Genomic DNA, 10,959 nt, shown 5'->3' with positions numbered 1-10,959 from the left:
CAAGGTGTACGTGGCAGCTATTTTCCACACCCCTCTGAGGGAGGGGTCCTTGGGGAAACTTCCCTTGGTTGTACGTTTCCTCCGTGGTGCCCGGAGGATGAGACCTGCGACTCGGTCCAAGGTTCCCACTTGGGATCTGGCAGGGGTTCTTGGGGCGGTGGCTGAGGCCCCCTTCAAACCTCTGGAGTCAGCTGAGGCTAAGCACTTGACCCTCAAGATGGCCTTTCTCCTTGCTATCACCTCTCTGAGGAGGGTGGGGGATCTCCAAGCGCTTTCTGTTTCCCCGCAAAGCCTGGAGTTTGCCCCGGGGAATATTAGGGCTATCCTGCACCCTCGTTCAGGATACATCCCTAAAGTGCCTTCTTGTGCGGCAGGGTCCACAGTGCTGCAGGCATTTCATCCTCCACCTCATGTGACGGCGGAGGACGGGAGACTTCATCTGCTCTGCCCTGTCAGAGCACTGAGTATTTACACTCTGAGGTCCTTCCGTTGGAGGAAGGCTGACCAGCTGCTAGTGTGTTTTGGGTCTCCCAGGGCCGGGCTCCCTGCATCCAAACATACTATTAGCAACTGGATTGTTCAGACTATTTCCCTGGCCTATCAGGTGCGCGGTTTGCCTTCACCTGTGGCTGTGAGGGTTCATTCTACCAGAGGCATGGCGGCCTCTCGAGCCCTCCTTTCCGGGGCCTCTTTGCAGGATGTTTGTTTAGCGGCTGGCTGGGCCACTCCGCACACATTCATTCGGTTTTACAGTCTTGACCTTCCTTCGGCACCTGGCACTCGTGCGCTCTCCTCTTAGTCGTGCCACTTTATTGCACACTGGGGCAGGCGGGGTTTTCGGCACGGTTTAGTGGGTATCTCGTTCCCATAGTGTCGTAACCGACGCAGTTCGAGTTCCCTCGAAGGGGAACGTCTCGGGTTACGTATGTAACCCTGGTTCCCCGAGAAGGGGAACGAGACACTGCGTCGGCCCGCCGCACCTCTCTCCCCGCCTGAAGCGCCTGCTTCATAGTTTAAGCTAATGATGATTGTGTACAGGTGTGCTTTATACTCCTCCGGTTATTCCGTCACACCTTACCGTTCTAGCAACAAGCCAATAGGATTGGAGTGATTTCATTCACGTTCAGACCTGCTACGCCTAGAGGCGTTCCCATAGTGTCGTAACCGACGCAGTCTCTCGTTCCCCTTCTCGGGGAACCAGGGTTACATACGTAACCCGAGACGTTTGTGCCAAATTGCAAGAAAAAGTCCCGGTACGCCAAAGAGTAAAATGTCGAGGTGCGTACCGGCCGACTTTAAGCACTGAATACAACTGAATTCACGTTTGCGGGTCGCAATCTCAACCTGTTCCGTCAAAACTGTACTGCGCACCATAGTGGCTGATGGCGGAGAAGTGCAGCTATCCTGTCAATCATGCGGCATGCATTAAGGCAATTTAAGGCACGGTTTAGTGGGTATCTCGTTCCTAAATAATAGTCGTAACCGACACAGTTCAAGTTCCCTTGTAATGGAACGTCTCGGGTTACGTATGTAACCCTGGTTCCTCCGAGAAGGGGAACGAGACCTCCTTTGAGCTTCACAGAGGTGTGTGGCATGGATAGGGTGACAAAATACTAGGAACTGACATGGATTTCTCATTTGCATTTTGCGCGAAAATCTATCATCCTCCCGGTAATTCATGGCTCAACAGGTATAATCACATAACTTTGTACAGCACTTTGTTCAGCATTGGTCATTTTTAAATGTGTTTTATAAACAAATTGACTTGACTAGGAACCAAAATTAGCCTGCCCTTAGCTACACATATAATTGGGCTTCAAATTATAATGAAATTATTACTGAATGAACCTCCCACTAATAAAGTAGGGTACTACATACATTAATGTGGAGCGCCCGTCCTCAGACATCTGTCCTGAGGCCCCAAAAGTGAGAGCGTGCAGAACTTTGTGCGTTATGTATGAGTGAAAACAAAGCATTTTGAGAAAAAGAAAATATTCTAATGGTGTGAAACTCTGATAGCATGAACTGATTTTTGCGAATGTGGACATTTTATCTATGTGTTCACATTTTTTTATATATGAGTGTGCATGTTTTCATATTCAGCAAAAAATGTGAGCATATCTTTGTTAAAATTTTTTATTTTGATACAAGCGTGGCTTCAAGAACACAACTTCAGCCTCCAAATACAGTTGAATCAGCACGTCTCTAAAACAGTTTTAACACAAACAGATTAAAACCATCATGAAGGAGGATTTACTGCAGGACATTTGGATTAGACTGCATTAGTTGAGTTCAGAAAGAAAATTGAGAGCAGTTGCATACATGTGCTCAAAGCCGACAGAAAGGATTTCCCTTAATCAAAAAACAGGTTACTGTGATAAAAAAAAAAAAAAAATCAAGAGGTTAATAGTTCAGCACTTTCACATCTACAGGACAGTTGTTGCCACAGCAAAGCTTGACAAGACTTAAAATTGAAATTTATCTTTCAAACTAAATCATCATCAATGTAAAGTTCAGTTTAAGAATTTTTTAGAGCAAATGCTGCTTGTTCACTTTAGATATAATTGTACATTAAGGTACACTAGCTCAGATAGGTACATGATGGACATGTGATCCTCTGACCTCTAAAATATGCTCCTTAAGTTTTTTAATCCATTTGTTAACGACTGTATGAAATTCCATGACAGCATTAGTTTAATCCTATCTGTAATGTAATCAATAAACACCATCCTGTTTTCAGTTATTTGAGGGGGAAGTTTTATGTAGATGACAAATCATCTTGATTTTTGCGTAACATCTGGATCCTTCAAAAACCTTGACACGCTCGTATGCCAGGCTACATATACCTACATTTGTTCGGTGCTGCTTAAACAATTCATTTTTATTCATTTATTTTACACCCTTCATTATAGAGAGAAAGCAGATGCCATCCAGAGATGAGGAATTTGAAGAAGAAGGGGGAGTGAGCAGGAGCGCCCCCGCTGGTAGTTGGTATGTTGCCGGCAGCTGTGCTGTTGTTGCTGGTGATGTTGGTGTCTGAGCCAGGAAGGTGGTGTTGTTTCCAACTAACAACACTGCTGCCTGGAACCAAGAGCCGCTCTGCTCACCGCCAGATCACCCTGAACAAACAAACAGGACAGATGTGTTTAAGTCCAACTTTTTGTGAAACGGGATCTACAGTAATGTTACCTTTTTCCAAATGTGCTGTGTTATGACCCTGGGGTCATATTTTGTTGTTTATCTCTCCTGGCACTGTCAGCTGTTATCCTCCATTAGAGTGTGTGTGTGAGTGTATGCAGGTACTTAAAATGTACTCATTTTAAAGCGAGACTATGCAACTTTGCCTGAACAGCAGTCACCATGGTTACATGTGGCAATTAAGAAATAATGAAAAACGATCAAACGTAACAGTAGTGAGAGTTTAGAAGAGTTGATTAAGAAAAAAGTTTGGGTCTAAGTCAGTTGAAAATTTGTCTTCACCACTTTAAAAATCTTTGCTATAATGGACGGCAAATTTGAGTCCAAAAAAGCTCACTGGAGTCATTAAAGTACTGGTGCAGTGGATAAAAGCATCAGTTAAATGAATGTAATGTCATATAATACTCTGTGTGGTTCATCAGTGGTGATAAATGATTCAAACATCCTGGGAAGTGCACGCACAACTGTGCACAACACCGCAGCTGGTGCCCCATCTCTCTTCGTCTTCTACCGAGGCCCACTTTAACCTAACGTTAGGCCCTGGGGCTGAGAGGTTTGGTAGACCCCCAGTAAAAACAATAAAAATGTGATGCCTAATTACTGCTTTTGTCTATACTTTGCGTGACAGTAAGCATGATCGGTACGCGTGCAGTAAAGGCAATGAGTCACCTTATGACCGAAATCTATGCATTTTCTTATTTCTGACCATTTAATAAACAAAATATCTACAACCTGGAGGAGTAAAGGTATAAATGAGTGTATTAATAAATATAACATTAAATAAAAAATATTGCTAGTATAATAGTATATTAACAGGTTACACTTTATTTGGATAATCTGTTTAGCTAGTTTATTAGTTGAGATTCAGCTGTTTCACTAATAAAACCATTTTCTGATATTAGCCTACACCACTGTGGTTAAGGTTAAATTAGCGCCAATGTTTGTATATTCATTGTAATTTCGGATAATAGTAGGACTATAGGCTACTATAGCTTACAATTAGAAGCCTAACATTAATTCCAGTTTCATTTTAGTGGGTTTCTTCCGGCATAATATTATTGTGCATGAAACATGCTCTACATGGTGGTTAGTCTCTCATTTGTTACGCAAAGTAGGCTTCTCAGTAATAATAACCATGCATACAGAGTTCAACATTTCTAAAGTTCGCTGTAGTGACTCAACCTTTCTTTAATGTCCCGCCTACTTCAGGCTGTGACTGGTTGGTTCGCGAAAAGTGACTTTGACAAGCAACCATTCACAGGGGTGATGAAAGGCAGTTGATCTTCCCTGCGGAGATTAGCCAGCAGGAGAGAACAGGAATAGGTGGCAGAGCAGGGGCAGCTTGTTCATTAGGGCGACCGGGAGACCAGGTGACGCACCGCCAAGCCGGGAAAGGGAGGGGATTTATCTCACACTGCTGGTAGGGGAGAGCAGGGGTGAAAGTACCATTTTTCAGAAAAACCTGATTTTAAAAGACACTGTTTCAGACAGATATTTTTGCTGTGGTCATTAACTCACAGGTGTGGTCTATCAATATCAGGTGGTATTTTGTACAAATGTAAAACGACTTCTGTATAATTGACTTTATGCTGTCACAGCTTGGAATGCAAATGTAGTCAGGGCTCTGAGAAAATCGCCTTGTTACTTTCGTCCCGTGTTACTTTCACCCACGGTTTACCCCTACTTCAATATATTCCCCGCAAATCTGATGTTAATATATAGATTTTACTCATGGATAGGGACGTTAGGCTACTGTATGAAAAAGCACTTTAGAGATATAATGATAGTAATTATAATTATATATACATATCTGTGGCTGGTCTAGTTCAGTACTCAGGAAAGATTGTGTAAATGGACAAAGGGCGATTGAATATTCACAACATATTTCTGTGGTTTTTACATGGTTTGAATTTGGTTGTGGCCCCATGGGGCTTTATAGATGTTAGAGAATGATCAATTGGTGAATTTGTGCATTATACTTTGTCAATTAAAGCAAGCCAGGCAGCCATGTTTGAGAACTGCGCTGTTTTATACATTGCCCACTAGAGGGCTGCAGCGCCGCAATACGTTCAAATGAAGGTAATGAACTAAATGACAAAAAAAAAGGATTAGTCTATTTTAATAAGCGAGATTTGAAGATTCGAGACAGTGACTTTTCCCATCATTTGGCGCAGGTGATTTTCCTTTGGCGCTTGCTAAAACCTCTTTGGGGTGGGGTGTCGTATCATGCTTCCCGTGTGGGAACAATGTACAAAATAATGTGATTATTTATTGCCCCTTGTCTTCGTAGGCCCTGACCCAGTAAGCCTGTGCATTAAAGCGGGCTTGCTTCTTCTACACATGCTACACACACACACACACACACACACACACGCTCACTCAAGGATTATGTTACAATTTTGCATTTATTCACACACTTTTATTAAGATTTTTATCATTATTTATTAATTCATTAAAAGCTTTTTTGTTTTCATGTTATTTTAAACAGCATTATACGTTGATGTTTATATATGACCATAGGCCGTATATTAAATTAGTGGGAGAAAACCAGTAGTTCTATGTAAAATATGCCATTGAGCCCCCCCACATAACCAAAATGGCATGATCCTCATTTCATAATGCCACTGCGAACATTCGACTGTGAGATTTGTAGTCGAATCAGCAGCACTTTGTGCCATGATTTCATCCTTCTAGAACTTTTTATTGGTGTATTTATTATCCATTGTTGCCATCTAGTGGCCCTTTATGTGCTAATTTTACATCTTTATTTTCTATTTTAACACCTTTACTTGGTGATGTTATTAATTATGTGATTAATACAGTTTGTATTATTTCACCACAGTGTTGTTTATATTTTTGGGGTAATTTCAATCACAATTTTCACTATTAAAACTTCAGAAAGTCAAAATACATTTTTTAAAGTTTCTTCTTTTTTGGTTATATAGTTACAAAAAGGTTTTTGCGTATGTGCATCAAGTGAACACTGCCTTTGTGTATTTTCACATCTGCATTTTAAAGAACTTGCATCTGTGTGATTTCCACTCACACTTGCAGCCTGTTTCTTATGCACTTCACTCAGGAATGTGGTCTAATTACAGAATAGGCCTACAGAATAAATAAATAAATACATATTATTATTAGTAGTAGTAGTAGTAGCAGTATATGCCTCAAGTGCAGATGTAACTATCCATGAGCAAACTATGAGCACATCGTTTTCAGAACCACTAACAGATTGTTCACCAGTCAAGAGCTTCAGTGAATGAAGCTTCAGGTTACAGGTATAAACCTAATCTCTGCTGTGAAATTAGATATTTTACTGCATGCTTCATTATTATAGACGAATGTTTCACTTTGTGGTTTTTGATCATTTTATTAGGTTGCAGTTAGGTAAAAGTTCCCATGGGAAAGATTCTTATCTGACTGTCCTTGATAGGCCTTCATGTCAGGGCATTTGGTCAAATACTTATTTCCCCCACTGTAGCTGCGTAATACCCGTACAGTATAAAGTCACCTGTTTCTACACTGTCTCTTGGTCTTACAGTACATTCTGCAGACTGGTTGCACTCTGTATGTACGTCTGAACCCTTAAAACCCTTTATTTCAGAAGACTCACTAAAGGACATATTTCTATTACACTGCTCAGACACAAGCTTTTTGATGCGTCTGTCTGCTTTAGGTGATCTCTGGACTCTGACAGCGCTGGGCACTTCAGTCGAAGTCCACTTTGTGGTCGAGAGATCAGAACTTCAGGAGTTCCTTCTTTCAGTAAAAGAACCGTGGAAAATCTTCTTCTGCAGGTATGAGACCCTTATGTTGAAAACAACAATCTACTTTACTCAAAATTGTCTTAAAAAAACACAACAAAAGAACAACGGTCTGCTCTTAGTCAGTGATGTAAGTTAGACTTTCACCTAGTTAGTGTGTTAATGTGCTTAATCTACATTGCAGGGTGTTACTGGAAAGACTTCCATCCCTTGAAAGTATTAGCGAATGTTAAGCTCAACAACCAAACTAGTGCTAGTTTTTAAACAATCCTAACACTATCTATCTATATATCTATCTATCTATATCTATCTACTATCTATCAATATTTTCTATAGGCTTTGCCCTCTAGAGCTATAACTGGTGCGTTTATCCCTCGGCACATGCACAGCACTCAGAGAGCTTTTTCCACGTCCTCTAGCGTGATCGGCCTCATCGTGCCTGTACAACGGGGTGAGATGGAAAATCGGCTCCCATTTGTCTTCAGAAGGCTGAAGATGAACTAAAGAGCTAAAATTGAAGAGCTACTAGTGTAGGCTAATTCATATTGTAGTATTAAAGCACGTGTAGTAAGTGTACATCTGAAATGAGAATAACTGAAGTTAAGACCACGTCAGTGTGGTTTTATGAAATGTCCTCCTTTCTGATCCATTTCTTTTTTGACCATATGTTGACTAAAGGTGATCGCAGCATTTTCTTTTATTTACCTCACCAAATGAAAGTGCACCTATATTTGTCTGCCAGTGTTATCATAAAAGTGACTTTTAGACAGCTGCATCACATGTAAACATCAGCTATATGTGCAACTGTATCTTTAGAGGTATTTTCATGACAAAAAAAACCCCATTTCAGAATGTTTTAAAACATCCCCCTGGGTTTTCTCACAAATCGCACCATGTTATGGCCTCATAAAAAGATAACATGGGCAAAAAGAGGATCCATGATGAGAATTTGTGAGTAGGCCTACAGCGCGGGTGGCTCAACCTGAGAGAGAGGGAGGGAGAGGAGAGAGAGAGAGTTCTGTGAGCTAACTATTAATAATGATTTTAAATTAATGTCTGTGTTACAGGGGGCACTGGCCCCTGTTGGCTCCCCCCCAAAACCGCCACAGATGACTGGATTGTTTCACAGTAACCAGTTTACAAAACTAATAAAAGCTAAATAGCTGTCAGACCATAGTGGGTTTAAAGACTGCGTTAGGGGCAACGAGTTCCACCTCTTTTGGTCTCCACACGATGAAGCGCATTTTGCTGTGTTGTCACAGGGATGAAAGGGAAACGGCTGGACTACAAACGAGCTGCTTTCAGGCAGTTCAGAGCAGAGTTTTTTGTGGGAGATGGGAACTCCCTTTGGGGTGGACTTTGGGCTTTTTCACTTTGCAAACCTGTTACATGCACCAAAAAAGATTTATAACTAAATAAAGGAGAAGGCAAAAGCCAAAAAGCATAATATGACCTCTCAAAAATGAACCATAAAATGCATCCTAAACTCTTTCTAGAATAATCCTCTTTAATTTTCTTTCCCTGCCTCTTAGAGAAACAGTACCCATCCTTTTTGGCTAATGAATCATTGTCTGCTGATACACATCATCAAAGATTTAAACAACACACATTTTCTCCTTGGATGGTGATATCAGTCAAATTTCAGTAGCAGAAAAACATTTGTTTTCTGTCCTCTCAAGACCTCTCAGATTTATCTTGCGACCGCTTGGAGAGATTCCTGCCCCCAATTTAGAAACCACTGCCTTAGACAGGCTGTTTACGCCACTGTATGACATGTTGTTTATTTGTCGCCGCCCTACCCTCTCTGCTTACCTTGCACAGCACTGACCAGCAGTCAGCACCCATTGATTGTTAATGAGGGTTCCTGCGCAGAAGTGGGACCCAGAGGTTCGTAGACTGGCCTGCCAGGGCCAGCTGCCTGCAGGGGCCACCTGTCCTCCAACAATCTTGGTGTTGAGTGTAGGTCGACCACAGACTGAGGAGACAGACAGAGACGAAGTTGGGAAATAATTAGATTAAAGAAAGTAAAGAAGGTATTAACAACAGATTTACGTCCCAAAAACATGTTTAAAATGTTGAAAAACAGACAGGAAGTAAAAAAGTGACCGTAGAAACTTTGACTTAACACTGAGTTGTGAGTGAGACTCTGAAAACATAAAACAAAACAAATCAGTAATTGTGTATTTATATTTACTGATATGTCTTGGCTATAGTTCACATAAACAAATATTACTTAATTAATTGCATGCTTACAAAAAACTCCTACTACAAGGACAGACTGAAAAGAATAAGAAAGTAAATTTTTAAGGTGGCTTTAAGTTGCAGAATTATAGGTCTGTGTTAAAATAAATTCAGAGCCTTTAATTTTCAATTCAAGCATAATTCAACTTGACTAGACTTGCGCTATACTAGATTTCTGGCTTGATAAATACATACAAATAATACAAATGTATGAAAGATGTGGAATATTTTAAGGATTGTTGAAAAACTGACTGCATTGCTGGCTTTACTAAATAATCTAAATTTGATTTTAAATTTGAATAAACCTCATATTGCTAAAGTTTGTAATGGTTTGATTAGTATGAATCAGAATACTACCTTTACTGTATGACAAATGTGGAATATTTTAAGGTTTGACTGGAGTTTGCAGTTGAAAGTAGATAATATTGATATAATCAACTTTTATTTTCAGATACAATTATACACAGTGTGCACAGCATGCAAAACTTGTCTTCTGCATTTAACCCATCCTAATAGGGAGCAGTGGGCAGCCATTGTGCAGCACCCAGGAAGCAGCTTGGAGTTCAGTGCCTTGCTCATGGGCACTTTATGCAGTTATCCGTGCTGCACTTCTGCAAATGTCGTTTAGACTGAGCCGATATCGCCAAAATTAATAAAACACTTGAAAAAGACGTGCGCGTGTGTGTTGTGTACATATGCCACACTGACCTCATTAGCTCATTTTAAGCATCCCGCAGAGCTTGCAGGGACACGAACAGTATGAATAGATTTTATTTTGGAAAAAAGCCTCATACTGAGTTCCCTGTTAAGGTACAATTACTGATACAGACACTGGTGGAGGCTTATCTTCCCGTTTTGTTTTGAGAAGCCTTGCTCATCGTGACTTTCCTGTTATGATGAGGTTACCACATCATGCTTAACAGACCGTAACTCTCATCCCCTCAGTAAACAGAGAGAGAAGATCCACCTGAAGATGCTGTGTGAGATTTTTGTGTGTCAAAACTGTGTCCGTGTTTGCAATTTAAACACATCCACTTTCCTGCTTTCCTGAAAATCTATGTAGCAGTTGGCTGGGACTGCTGTCACTGAACTGAAGACAAGGAGAGTGACTTGAAGACTAATTTCTAATAAGATTTTAGATGAAATCCAAGTCTGTCAGTTGGTCCTCCTGTGGCCAATCTGTCCCATACACACTCATTATAAAGTCAAAAAAGGGCAGAAAATTACATGAAACTCGACTGTGTATAAAGAATAATTTATGTGAAAAAGTTCCATTAACTTGAGAAAGTCCAATGGCTTGAGAACATTTTAACGTTTGAATGCCATTTCTATGTGAACATATGAATTAGTGGGACGAGGCTGAAGATGAATGAGTTTGGAGGTTTTTCTAACTTACTTTCATTTTAACAAAGTTTCAAAGAAAGATGGACATTTGAAGAGTTTGAGTAGAATTTGAAAGTTGAATGATAAACTAGGAACAATGTGGAACATTTAGATATTTGAATGGAGTTTCTAGCTCAAACTATGTTGTCAAAACAGTTGAAAAAGCCTGAAGAAATTGTGAAAATAAGGACATGTTTAACATTCTGTCTATTCATTTCAATAATTGTCCAAGAAAATGGGGACAGAGATATACACAGTGCAGACAGTGCAGCCGCACTGCCCCCCCCCCCCCCCCCCCCCCCCCCCCCCCCTTTTCCTCCTATAAGTGATTGAGTTAAATTTTATTTATTAAAATATCCAGTTACAGACCACA

This window comes from Micropterus dolomieu, linkage group LG02 (genome assembly GCF_021292245.1).
Source record: "Micropterus dolomieu isolate WLL.071019.BEF.003 ecotype Adirondacks linkage group LG02, ASM2129224v1, whole genome shotgun sequence".
NCBI lineage: Eukaryota > Metazoa > Chordata > Actinopteri > Centrarchiformes > Centrarchidae > Micropterus > Micropterus dolomieu.
This window is presented reverse-complemented; position numbering follows the sequence as displayed.